A 13,549-nucleotide genomic window follows, 5' to 3' on the forward strand; every position below is an offset into this window, starting at 1 on the left:
TAGCAGCTAAAAAGAGATGTGAGTTAAGCATAAATGCCACGACCTTGCAAGGTTGTGAGGTACCCGTGGAATTAGACTCACCTTTTGTAATCCGCTTTTTGGCATTAAGGCCAAGTATCTAATATACCCACTATACGTTTCTGTTAAAAAAAAAGAAGAAAGAAAGAGTGAAAAGATAAGAAATTGTGTAATTTCAATTACTTATCTTTCTCTATATAAAGTTGATATAAAATTAATTTATTTAATGTGAACATTGAAATATTTTGTTTATGTCTCACATTAAATTATTCTTTTGTTATTATAATATATGTACACCGCATGTCGATTGAATAAATTACCTATCTTGTTCACATTAGTCTGTAATATTAATATTATTTTTAAATGTCACATGTCAACTCCCTCAAAAGTAGTGAAAGATTTACACATTTCCCTAGTACTAAAAAGTAGAAAATAATTATATAAGAAATTACAAATTTTTAGTTTCAATTACTTTCTCTTTATAAAAAATTGATATAAAATTAAAGTAATTTATTTATGATTTTATAAATTATTTTCAATGTAAATATTATTTATTATTTTTAAATATAATATTAATAGCAACAACTTCTTTATAAAAAGTTGATATAAAATTAAAGTAATTTATTTATGATTTTATAAGTTATTTTTAATGTAAATATTATTTATTATTTTTAAATATAATATTAATAACAACAACTACTTCTTATGTATTACTTTTTTATTATTACATTTTTAATTCAATTCACATTATGATTCTTTTTTATTAATCAAAGTGTCCAACCAAAAATTTGTTTCATTTTAATTAATTAATTATTTTATTATTATTATTATTTAATTTTTCCATTCTTTTGATTTTTAATTATTCTTTGTTTAATATTTATCTTTATCTTTATCCTTTACTCCTAGTTTTAATGATATTCTTTCTAATTTTGTAGGATGCACTTCACTCTCTCCTCATTTTTAGCTATATTGTTTGTTCTTAATAACAACTTCTTCCTATGTATTACTTTTTCATTATTACATTTTTAATTCAACTCACATTATGATTTTTTTTTTTATTAATCAAAGTGTCCAACCAAAAATTTGTTTCATTTTAATTAATTAATTATTTTATTATTATTATTATTATTATTTAATTTTTCCATTCTTTTGATTTTTAATTATTCTTTGTTTAATCTTTACCTTTATCCTTTACTCCTAGTTTTAATGATATTCTTTCTAATTTTGTAGGATCCACTTCACTCTCTCCTCATTTTTAGCTATATTGTTTGTTCTTTGAAATACAAAATAATTTCATTTTTATTTATTTATTTTATTTTTTTGTATTTCCTTACGAAAACATAATGTCAAGATACATCATTAACAGACCTTATAACAAATATAGCTCAATGTAGGCAACTTCAATTTTCCTTGAAGCAAACTATAAACTATTATCCGCCTACAATATAAGAAAAGTATCCACAATAAAAAAGACTCTTAAAACATATTTTTCTACTAGAAGGTAGCATAACAAAAGGCTTTTGACCAACACAATAATCGATTAAGAGTCTAAAGAAGTGATTGATGCAGGGACTTTACCTCTAGATCCTGGTGGAGTTATGGGTTTCAACTCACACTGAAAATGATTTTCAATATGAGCAATCATGGCTTCCAACCTTTCCATGCAGAGCCAGTGATTTCACTGGCCACGTTTAATGTCCTGCAAAGCAACAATAATATTGTATCTTTCTTCTTATTTATCCTTTAAGTTCCATCCCAAGAGTGTCTTCATTTGCTATTGTAAGGAGATGATATTGAGGCATTGCTTCCTTCTTCACCTGGTATGACCAAGGTTGGGAAACCATTGTGAAACCTCATCCAATAATTCAAAATCAGATAAAAATTGTCTCTCTACAGCAACTCGAGCTTCAAGATGAGAAATTTCACTATAGGTGGCAGGAGGAACAACGAAGTGAAAGGTCTTAGCAGCTTCCTGAGCTTGTTGTTGGGCACGGTTGCACCCTTCCGAGGCACGACCACTACCTCCACGACGACTTCTCATTCATTTTCTCGGCATTGCAGCTAGATGACAAGGGAGAATAAACTCGGGACAAAGATTAACTAAGATTAAATAGTAACTAAACAAGAGGGTGAGGTGTAACCAGAGACATCTGAAGAAAGAACTAAGCCAAATACAATCGTTCTCGACGAGGGAATTAAATCGCAAGGTATTACAAGGTAAATATAACTTAAACACATAGTAGATGCATTGTCGTCAAGCAAGATATAACGCCCCAACATAAACAAGATTGTGGGAAACCTGTTATCCACCATCTCACCCATTAATTCCTTCTCCCCGCCACCCCCTCCCCCCTGCCTCCCTTGGTCACCTTCTCCTCCTCCCTTGGTGTCGTCTCCCCCCTCTAAACCTTCCTTTATTTTAATTAGGGATGTTCCAACTTTAATTTATGTTAAATCTTTTATTGATTATTTCAAGGTCATCTTTACAAATTTCTTATTTAGTATCTAATTATTAATTTATATTTTTTACTAATTTTTAACAAATATTTAAATCTACCAATTCTTAATTATTCCCCCTTTTTTATGTTAGCTCTTTAATTCTTAAATCCTTTTTTCAACTCTTTCTTTAACTCCCATTCTCATTATTTTATCATTAATCCTTATAATTTCTTTCTTCTAACTATTACATAAAAATAAAATATTTTAATTCTGATTTCAAATTATTAATTCTTATTTCAATTTAAATAGTTTACTTTATTTGAAACTCGATCATGTGGCTAATTCTTACAATTATATAATTACTATTGTTGATTTTCAAGTAACCCCTTTTTATTAATTAAATTGCTTATTTGAAAATCTGAATTTCTTTTCTTATTTAATTTTTAACTATTTCATATTTTAACTCGTAATTCTTTATTCCCCTTTTTCAAACATTTTTAATATTTTAAATTTGTTATTATTAATTGGTACCTAATTCTTATTTTTCAAATTATGAATTCGGTCAAATAATAATTATAATAACTATTTCTAATTTAACTTATCATTTTTTACCATTAACCCAATGGATACCTAAACTATTTTCTCCTATAAATTAGCTCTTCAACCCAACGGATACTTAAATTCCCTTCTCCTATAAATTGGCTCTTCAACACTCTTTTACTCACTAAGGTCTTTGGTCCCTCATGATGGATGGATGAACGATCCGAAACGTTGGACGGATCACAAATTCTACATAGTTCTAATCCGGAAATCCCCAACAACAATAAGACAATATTATCTATTATGTGCCTCTAGCCAATGAGTCCCCCCTGATTCTCAAAGATGAAATTAGGAAGGAGAGGCTATATGTGTTGTGCTAAACTTTTGGAAATTATCTTATATGAAACATCACATAAAGAGATCAGCCTATCACTGGTGATGGAGGATGGATTGACTTCTTTGGGAATCAAGGCAAATGAAGGATTAGTTAATCCTTCCCCCCATTCAGTCATGCTTGAAGATGTAATCCACTAGATGAATGAGATCAAACTTAATGACATCTCAATAAGCCTCATAGAAGTTTGTTGAAAAGCCATCTGGACTTTGAGCTTTGTCTGGGCTCAAATAAAATATAGTTTTTCACATATTCTCTTATATAATGCTTCACAATAGGTCTAAATTGTCATCTTTAGACACCAATTTTGGGATATTATCTAACATATATTGGACAATCTCCAAATTTGGTACAAGTTAGGTAGAGTATAATGATTGAATTACTCAACAACCGCCTTTTGGATCCTCTTGAAGTCCTCGATCTGCACTCCATCCATGCTAACAAATTTAATATTATTCCTCCAAACCCGATGTTGTCTAGGTAAATCCTCTTTGCGGAAAGAGACAATCCATCTAGTCCAATGAGTGGGACTAACAACCTACATGACAATCTACAAAGACGCTTTCATAAATTACAATCGAAATGAGAGAAGAGGAAGATGGCTTACCTTGTTTTGATGCTATAACGCGCCCCTTTGTTGAAGATCTCGAATCGCTTGCTCCTCAGGTTTAGCTCTACAACTCACAACGTTTGGATACCTGCACAAGAGATCAAAGACACAACAAAGCATACAAGTACAACATGCATAATTGAAAGTAATCCACTTAACAGATCAAAGAGCATTAAGATAAATGATGCATTAACACAAACATTTATGGAAAGTGAACCAACAGTTGTATATATTAATTAAATAAAGGAGGAAGCATACAACAAAGCCTTTATGTCAATAAGTTGTCCTTGAGTGAATGTCCAAGTCCAAGCTCAAGCTCTCCAAGCACTCCTTCTCCAAGCCAAATGAGTAGCATGTAGGCACTATCTTAGCATAAGGGTGCAAATAACCAAAGACCAACCATTTGGGAATAGGCAGGGAAAGGGAGTTAGGATCTCTCCAAAGATAGGATAAGGCTCTCATCTCAAGGAGGTAGATCATAGGGATAAGATCAAAGGGCAATATTGAGATAATTCGACCACATCCACATTGAACAACCTCCAGCTCGTTGTTCTTGAAGCCTCTAGATCACGAAGCTTCTTGTCCTCTTTGGGAAACTTGCCTTTTAGGGATCAGTGCGAGTATCCAAGTAAAGAGCGCGTTGGCAGCGCGAGGCTAGTATATTACAACTTGTCATCAACACTAGTTGCTAATGTCACAATCGCGCTGATCTTGAAATTTTGGTTTTTAGAGCTTGCTTCTTCGGGGAAAGCTCAAGGCATGTTTTCATCTGTGTTTCAGGGAGGATCTGAACTGTATATCAGGATGGGTACATTGCATGATTGCCAATTTTTGGGCTCTCCAGGGTATGACACAGGGAAGTGTAGGAGACGTGACAAAATATTGTGTAACAAATGCCACATAAAGCGTGAAGGCAGAACGGGGAGTGATGGTTGAGATGCTCTACGAGCTTTTGCAAGGATGAGAACAAACATTGTCAGGAGACCTACAAATCAAGGATGCATATACACATACATATCTGAAATCAAAACATGAATCCACAGTATGGACACAGCCGTACAGATAGAAAGGACTATGTGAAAGGATCCACAACACGGGTGCAGCCATCCGAATGAAGAGGATCATCTGTAAATCTAAGATCCAAGGTATGGACGCAACCACCCGATATAGAAGGATCATCATCATCATAAATATAAAGTCACAAGGTATGGTCACAACCATCCGTATAGAAAAAACATGTGTACAATCATGAAAAATACATAACTCCATGCAACTTGAGTTATATCAGACGAAACTATGGTTCTTGTGCTCCATCCCAACCCGATCAAAGTACGTTCTAACATGCGACTAAATGTGTCGAAGTCGAACATGCTAGAAAACCACCCGATTACCGGTCAATGATGCGAACCGTTAACAGGCACGAGGGAAACCACCAATAATGACAATGGTCCTCAAGGTACAACAGTAAAATCCGTGAATGTGAAAATGAATTTGAAGTCGAACACTCGTGGAATCATCTGATCGAAGGCCAATGATGAAAGCCTGTCATCAGATGTGAAGAACTTGCCATTAAGGCAAGATTTAAGGTACTGAAAGGGAGTTTCTAAGTCATCTTCTTGGATAATGAGCTGAATTTGACAGGAAGTGACACATCGAAGTAGGGCCATAGGGATTCCCTCATCATCGACACGAAACAAGGAATAAAGTGGAATGAATGAGTATGATCCAAGACTATAGCAAAAGGTCAGACAATGTATAGGTAATAAATTGTAGATAGGACTTCTCTTGAACATATCGGCGACACGACTCTAGAGTGTGGCAGCATTTGACTCAACATAAAACCAAGGGTCATGATGACGAAATGGAATAGTCAGATGAGAGGTAAAATGGATCACCCAAACCTGGAAAGACAAGTGACTGAGCAAGGATATCCCAAACCTGACACAAGAAACATATGAGTGTCATGTTCAAGAGTGACATGTTGCCTATACAAAAGATGTTTCACTTTCATTTTTCCTCACTATTTCTAGCGAGTACCCGAATTATTTTTTGTCACAAGCTTGAAGGGGATATCATATGCTTGTCGTTTAAGTTCATTCTTCGAATGAATCCATCCTAGTAAGTTTTACGAGCCCTAGGAAGGAGAAACTCGGTCTCGTCATGGTGACAAGTCTTTCGCCATTTAATTTTTAATGAGTCTGACGAAAGAATAACTAGGTATCTTTTTCATATTTAGAGAGTTTGAAAAAGAAACAAAAAGTAAAATTCCATCATGTCCCTTTTCGTAATTTGTCTCTCGAATATGAAAAGGTAGAAAACAATATTCGAGATAACCTCTTGACCATGTCGACCAAGGTGTACCTTTTTCGTAAATAGTCAATATCAGCCTTAAAAATGAGTAAACATATACCGAGACGACGTCAATATATTTATTTTAACAAGTTTGAAAGACAAGTCCTCAACGATCTTTTCATATTTTGAGAGTTAGAAAAGAGCTTAAATATGACTCTAGGGGGGTTCTTTTTTCGTTTGTTTTTAACGAGTCCGAAAAAGAGATAAAACAAAAACTCATTGAATCAGTAAAAAAGTGATCACTGTAACCTCCGAAAAGAACCTGTAACCGCACAAAGACAACTACATATAACTGATATCAAGGAAACTAATAAAATATTGGCAAAAATGTGTTTAAAAACTTATAAATAGACTAAAAGTAAACACATTTTTACCATTTCACTTGGAGTAAATTGAAGAGTGCATTTTACCCTATTTTCCTTGATTCTTCAGGCAAGTAGTGTGAGAGACCCAAGGCACCATTTCACGAATCATCAACTGCAGGTAAGAGCTATTCCTTTTTCCTTGATTTTCGTTCTACTTTCAAGCCATTTCATAGGATTTTTTCTTGTAAAAAGGGAGGATTTCAAATTTTAAAATCGGGGGCGTTCAGAGCAAGTCTGCTCATCGAATTTGTGTTGATCGCCCATGAGCCCAAAAGGCTCACGCGCTACCAATGTGGAATCAATTAAAATAGACGCACTGGCTGCAGGGCGGAAAAAATAAAGAGAAATCTTCTCTCTCAATTGAAATTTTTGAGTTTTGATCCTTGAAAATGCATTTAATTAATGTAAATGGTTGTTTTGCAGAGGTTTTCGACAACATGGTCATCGAATGGAAGGAAAGGGGCCATGAGGCAGAAGATCACCAGGCTGCCCAAAATGTTGAATGTGTCAATGCTTTGAGGGGCCGCAGGTTATTGAAATTCCTCTGAATCCCAAGACTCAGAGCTCAAAATGAGTTGCTACACTATCTAATCAATCTATGGATGTTGATCGACAGATCTTCATCATTGGAGACCAAGAACTAGAGCTGGAAGTAGCTGATATGTACTTCATTGTTGGATTGTCTAGAAGGTGGGAAAGAGTCCAACTCTTTGGATCCCGTGGTGGAGGTGAGAGCACCAATGCCTTAATCAGAAGGCATTGCCCGGGTGCAGAGACAACTGTGAGCAGGAAGGTGAAGATACTGACCATCGACAATCTTCCATTGAGGAAAATTATACACACCATGGCCGGTATAGCTGGGGCGCAGGCTTTGCACGAGGTCTCAAAATCACAATTCCAATATGCAGTGGATTGCCTTACTCCAACAGTGTTCAATTGGTGTGAGGGACTGTTGGTCAACATGAAGAGGCAATTGACCAAAGGCAAGTTGGAAAACTTGAAGCAGTTCAGCTTTGGTTCAATTTTGGTCACTTTCTTTTTGGAGCATGTGCCCCTATTTTAATACCAATGGACAGAGGTGGCAGAACCTACTCCACAAGATCTGAGGCTGCTCATATGGAGTGAGATCATGCCTTGTGGAGGAGGGGGCCACTAGATGCACTTCCCTCCACTATTCTTTGGTTGGTTGCGCCGACAACTGATTGTTATGGATGACTATGCCTATGCAAGCACAAACTTAAGAGGGGATCCAGATCTAACTCTACCATCGGGTGAACAATGGAATGATGTAGGTAAAACTTGTTTTTGAAATTTGCAAGTTTTATGAGTTATTTTGTTAGAGTGTATTCGAGAGTTTACTTGTGATAGATGTGCAGATTTAGGAATAGAAAGGTCTCCTGGCATGTTGCCAATAGCATGGTGGGTAGCACATCAGATAGAAGATGCTCCATACGAAGAAGGAGCAGATCATATGGTAGAGATGGAACGAAATCTGGAAGTGATCACCCGAGGGATTCCAGAATATGCGACTATAGATGACGTGCCACTGCGATACCAGAGGCACACAGTAGGAGTGTCTGCGAGACTGCGTCGGTTGTTGGGTTGAGTGATCAAAGCGGTCTCATGCTATCACGAGCATCATGTGGGCGAATAGCCTTTTCTAGTCGTGTTTTTTGCACTATTGTAGGCTTTGAAAGCCATGTGTCCCAGAACACTTATTTTTTGAAATTTTGATGAACAAACTTTGACAGACGTGATATATATATATATATATGTGTGTGTGTGTTTCTATCTTCTACTTATGTGTTCATGTATCATGATGATGTGATCAGTTTTATAAGTTACGCAAATGTCTATCAAGAACATAATTTGCTAATGCATCTGTTAGTGTATTCAAATTCCGTGGAATGTGTTGATATGTGATATAATCAAAATTTCTTTCCAGTAATCGAACACATAGATACATACACAAAATTTATGGATTTATTACTCAATAATGACTATTCAGTTGTAACACAACAAGTTGTGAATCTAACTTAACAACTAAATTTCTAATGCCAAGAGCAACTACTTCTGATAACAGTTCAATAACTGCACTGTACTCGGCAATATTATTAGTTGTTCGTCCTAGGAAAATACCTTGTAAATCGATCAACTCGCCAATAGGGGCAAAGAGTGCCCAAGTTGTGGAAGATTAGTTCCATGTGCTACAACAAGCACCATCAGCAAAACCAACATAATGGTTTGACGACATCTAAAAACCAAGTGGAGCACAAGGTAAGCAGAAGGAACATATCTGCAAAGAAAACAATCACACCAAAAAATCAAACTTCACACCAATGAATTCACACACTAATGTACAAATGTAATTAGACAGAATTCACACGTAATACTTTTTTAGATAAAGCCTGTTGTGGGGTTGTGATAATGCATTACCTTCATAGTCAACCAACTCATAGGCATCTTTTTGCAAGACACGCTTAACAATATATGGCCCATGCCACATAGGTTCGAACTTCCCAGCTCCCAACTTATTGTTGGCTTGATCATACAACAAGACCAAGTCACCTTTAGCGAAAATGCGTGGAGAAACAGTTTGATCAAAATGAGCTTTAACTAGTTTTTTTTTTGTGCTTTGATCACCATCGTAGCAATACGATGGGTCTTGTAAAGTCTCTTGAGATAAAGTAATCGCTTCTCTTCAGGTGAGGTATTGGGGAGTAGATCGATAGCTAATTTTAACGAAGGAATTTCACACTCGATCGGGAGTGTCACCTCTAAACCATAAACCAGCTGGAATGGAGTGAAACCAATGGTTGTCTTAGCCGATGTTTGGTAAGACCAAAGAGCCGAGAATGACATGAGATGCCAATCCTTTTTATGCTTCACAGTGGTTCGTTGAAGCATAGTAATCAAGATTTTGTTAATTTCTTCAACTTGGCCATTGACCTAAGGGTAGTAAGGAGTTGAGCTATCATGGCGAAGACCCAACTGAGCAATCAACTCTGTCACCATGTACTGACGAAAATGTGATCCGTGATTAGTGACAATGGCTTGAGGGACGCCAAAACGGGCTATGACATGGTTAAATAGGAACTGAGCAACAATGAACTGTCAGCATTATATGTGGTCATTGCCTCTGCTCATTTATTAAAATAGTCAACAACGACAATGATATAGTCATGCCCCCCTGGCCGAGTGAGGGTTATATGTCATGAAATCTATTCCCCATTTAGAAAATGGGCCAACGGTAACGACTGGGTGTAAGGGTGTTGGCGGGGCGCGTTGTTTACGATTATGAATCTGACATTCATGGCACTTTTGAACGACCATAATACAATCTTTGAAGATAGAAGGCCATAAATAACCGATGCGAAGGATTTTCTTAGTAGTGGCATAGCATGACATGTGGCCACCACATGCCCTGGAGTGGCAGTCATTCAATACTCGTTTAGCCTCTTCAAGTGTTAGACATCCGCGGAGAACAGAATCAACACCGAATCAGTACAATGTATCACCAATAATCTGATAAGGTTGAGACTGATGCCGGATACGGCGTCGGTCGGATTGAGACAACTCGGATTAGAAAGTTTGGGTTTGAAGATAAACAATGATATCTCCATACCATAGGTTGAGAGTGCTGATGAGAAACAAAGTTTCATCAGGAATCTGCTTAGTAAAATCAGTGGAGGTGTTTGCGGAAGGAAGGGAGAAAACCAATTTGGCAAAAACGAGTGATTTCTTTGATTTGGTGGCAGTGAACTCCAAATCAAACTCTTACAGGATAGAAATCCATTTAGAGTATTCACCCCCAAGAAATTGACAAGTCAAAATATAAGTCATGGGGTTACAATTATAAATCATTGTGGTCTTCCGTAGAAGAATGTAATGGCGAAATCATTGAACAACATGGACTGCTGCCAAGGCAAGTTTCTTGACATGAGCATATCGAGTTTTGGTGTCAATAATATTTTGACTCAAATAATAAACCACATGTTCATTGCCATCGTCATCATCCTGGACCAGCACCATAGCAATGGTATTGTCAGCCGCGACCAAGTATAGGAAATAATCGCGGTGATAGTTAGGGGGATGCAATAAAGGAGCACTGATGAGTGTTTGCTTTAGAGTATTGAAAGATTTTTCGGCAATTTCATCCCAAACGAATGGGATCCCCTTTTTGAGCAAGCGAGTAAATCCCTTGGCAAGCTCAGCGTAATTAAGGACAAAGCGATGAAGAAAATTGGCCTTTCCTTGCAAACTCTGCAATTGGTGGAGCAACGAAGGAGGGGGTAGATTTACAATAACCTCAACTTTCAGAGGATCTATTCGGATACCTTCTTTGGACACAATAAAACCCAAGAACTGACCAGATTCTACACAGAAGACACATTTATGCGGATTGAGACAGACATTATAGCATTGACAACGCAAAATATTGCTTGAAGGTGGTCTAGATGGTCACGACGTTTAGCAGAATGAGCTGATAAGTCGTTTAGATAAGGTTGAACAATGTGTTTAATATCATGAAAGGCATATGGCATTACTCTCTGAAATGTAGCACCAGTGTTTTTAAGACCAAAAGGTAACTTATTATAAGCAAAAGTCCCCTACAGACAGATGAAAGTCGTCTTGTGTTGTTCAACGGGTAATATGTTAATCTCGTTGTAACAAGAAAAACCATCCATAAAGGAGAAGATCTCACTCCAAGCGCATTCATCAATGATTTGACCAATAATGGGAGTAGGATAGTTATCTTTAGGTCATGCGCGGTTGATGGCGCGGTAATCAACACAAACTCAGATTGTTCCTTGCTTTTTAGTAACATGTACAATATTAAAGACCTAATCTGTCAATGGGATAAGGTAAATAAAACTAGCCTTTATAAGTTTTTCAACTTCTCCCTTAATAGCAGTGGCCTTCCAGGGATGCACGGGACGGAACCATTGGTGAACGGGCTTCGCATTAGGATATGTGGGTAGTTCATGCACCACAATAACTAGATCAATATCAGGCATTTCCTTATACAATCAAGTGAAGACATCACAAAATTCTTTGAAAAAGTCAGTGTAAACCCCGATCTCATCAAGAGAATAGAAAACCCCAATGTGAATGTTCTCAACAATTCTAGGTATAAAGGAAATGTTGATTGGCATGGTTGCAGTAATATTTCCCATATTACCTTCGAACAAAACTTCATGCACCAGAACAAGTGTTTGAAGTGGGTGTGTCGGGTTATGAGAAACAAAAGCTTCAAGACACGAAGGAATCTCACTTAGACTTGGAAGAAATGAGGAACGATGATGGGCATCATTCCAAGGAGTTTCATCAAGAGACATAGCCTCAAAAATACTCTCGTTGGTGGGGAATATCTTGTTCAAGGGATCTAGAGAGTCCCGAGAACCAAGCCAATGAGATTGTGAATAGGTATCCAGGTACATACTAAGAACAACATGACTTCCTGAAGCAGCCGCTAAAGCCAAAACAATTTCATGATAAGCTTGTTCTAAGGGACTTAGCATCATAGCATCACCAATGAATCAACCTGGTCTGGAGAAGGAATGATCCATAGGTCAGTAGAGATAAAGATCATGTTGATCGAGGTGACATGCAGAGGTGGGAGAGAAAATGTTCCCATTAAAGAAGAACCTTTGAAAAGACCTGACCCCCCCCCTCTCATATGGAATATTGGTATTTCCCACATATGGGACATTGCCATTTGAGGCACTAGAAGAGAAAAAGGACAATTGATCGATGGTGATAATTCTTCCTTCATGACTAAAACAGAGCACCCAGAACAAAGAGGAAACCACACAAGACATGGCATGGGTCCAACTTCACCTAAGTAGAAGGTTGTAATTCAGATTCACATCTACAACTTCCACTTTTAACTCGACAATCTTCCCTTCCAAAGTGAGAGGAAAACTTGTGAAAATACCATAAGGACGGGAGCCTCTGCCATCAAAGGCCTCCAAAGTGTTCAGGAACTCGTTGAGAGGTGGAGAGCCAATATATTTCCAACATGAAATAGACATGATGCAGGTGGAAGCACCTTCATCAATGATAATCTGATGGATTGCCTTTCCTTTTATAATGACTTGAATAAAAAATGCAATATGATGAGGAAGACGAGGAACATGGTTTTCAAGATTGAAAGTAATCAAGCTCAAACCAGCAGGGTCAATGCCTCCAATAGCGGACAATAATTATTTCTGCTGCGTTGGACAAGTTTGGAGAACTTCCAAAGCAGACATCGCCAAAGGCACTTGAGCTAAATCTTCGATAATATTGTAATGTTGAGCAGCTCTAGTGTTCGGGTTATATGATGACTTCTGAAGCACATCTTTGGGAGGCGGTCGGATAACAAATTCATTATTAGGTATCTCAATATGGAGAGGACTAAAACTGGGTGGAGCAGAAATAGAAGGTATATATGTGGCTTCTTTTTCCATCGTTTGCTTTTGAGAGGTTTGATAATCTTTCGATCGAGTGGCTACAACGATAGGAAATGAACCCATCATCATGTAAACTTGGGAACCATATGAGGCAGAGGATTGTGGTTGGTCTATTAATTGAGTCTGCTGAGATGGGAATGGCTCTTTTAATACAGCTGGGGTCCCTTTCAATAAACGACTAACTTTTGCATGCCGAGGACAATCCTTGGTGTAATGATCTTCCTCACAAATGAGGCAATAATATTTTGGCTTTCGTTTGGAGGCATCATCAACAGATGACTTAGGAGGATCCTATTTTGGGGTATCAGATTTTACTTTCCCATTACCCTTGTTCTTACCTTTCGAGGCTTTATCCACTGCGGTAGACTGGACGGTG

This window comes from Pinus tabuliformis, chromosome 5_2 (genome assembly GCF_031772625.1).
Source record: "Pinus tabuliformis cultivar Carrire ecotype Pingquan chromosome 5_2, CPIR1, whole genome shotgun sequence".
Lineage (NCBI taxonomy): Eukaryota > Viridiplantae > Streptophyta > Pinopsida > Pinales > Pinaceae > Pinus > Pinus tabuliformis.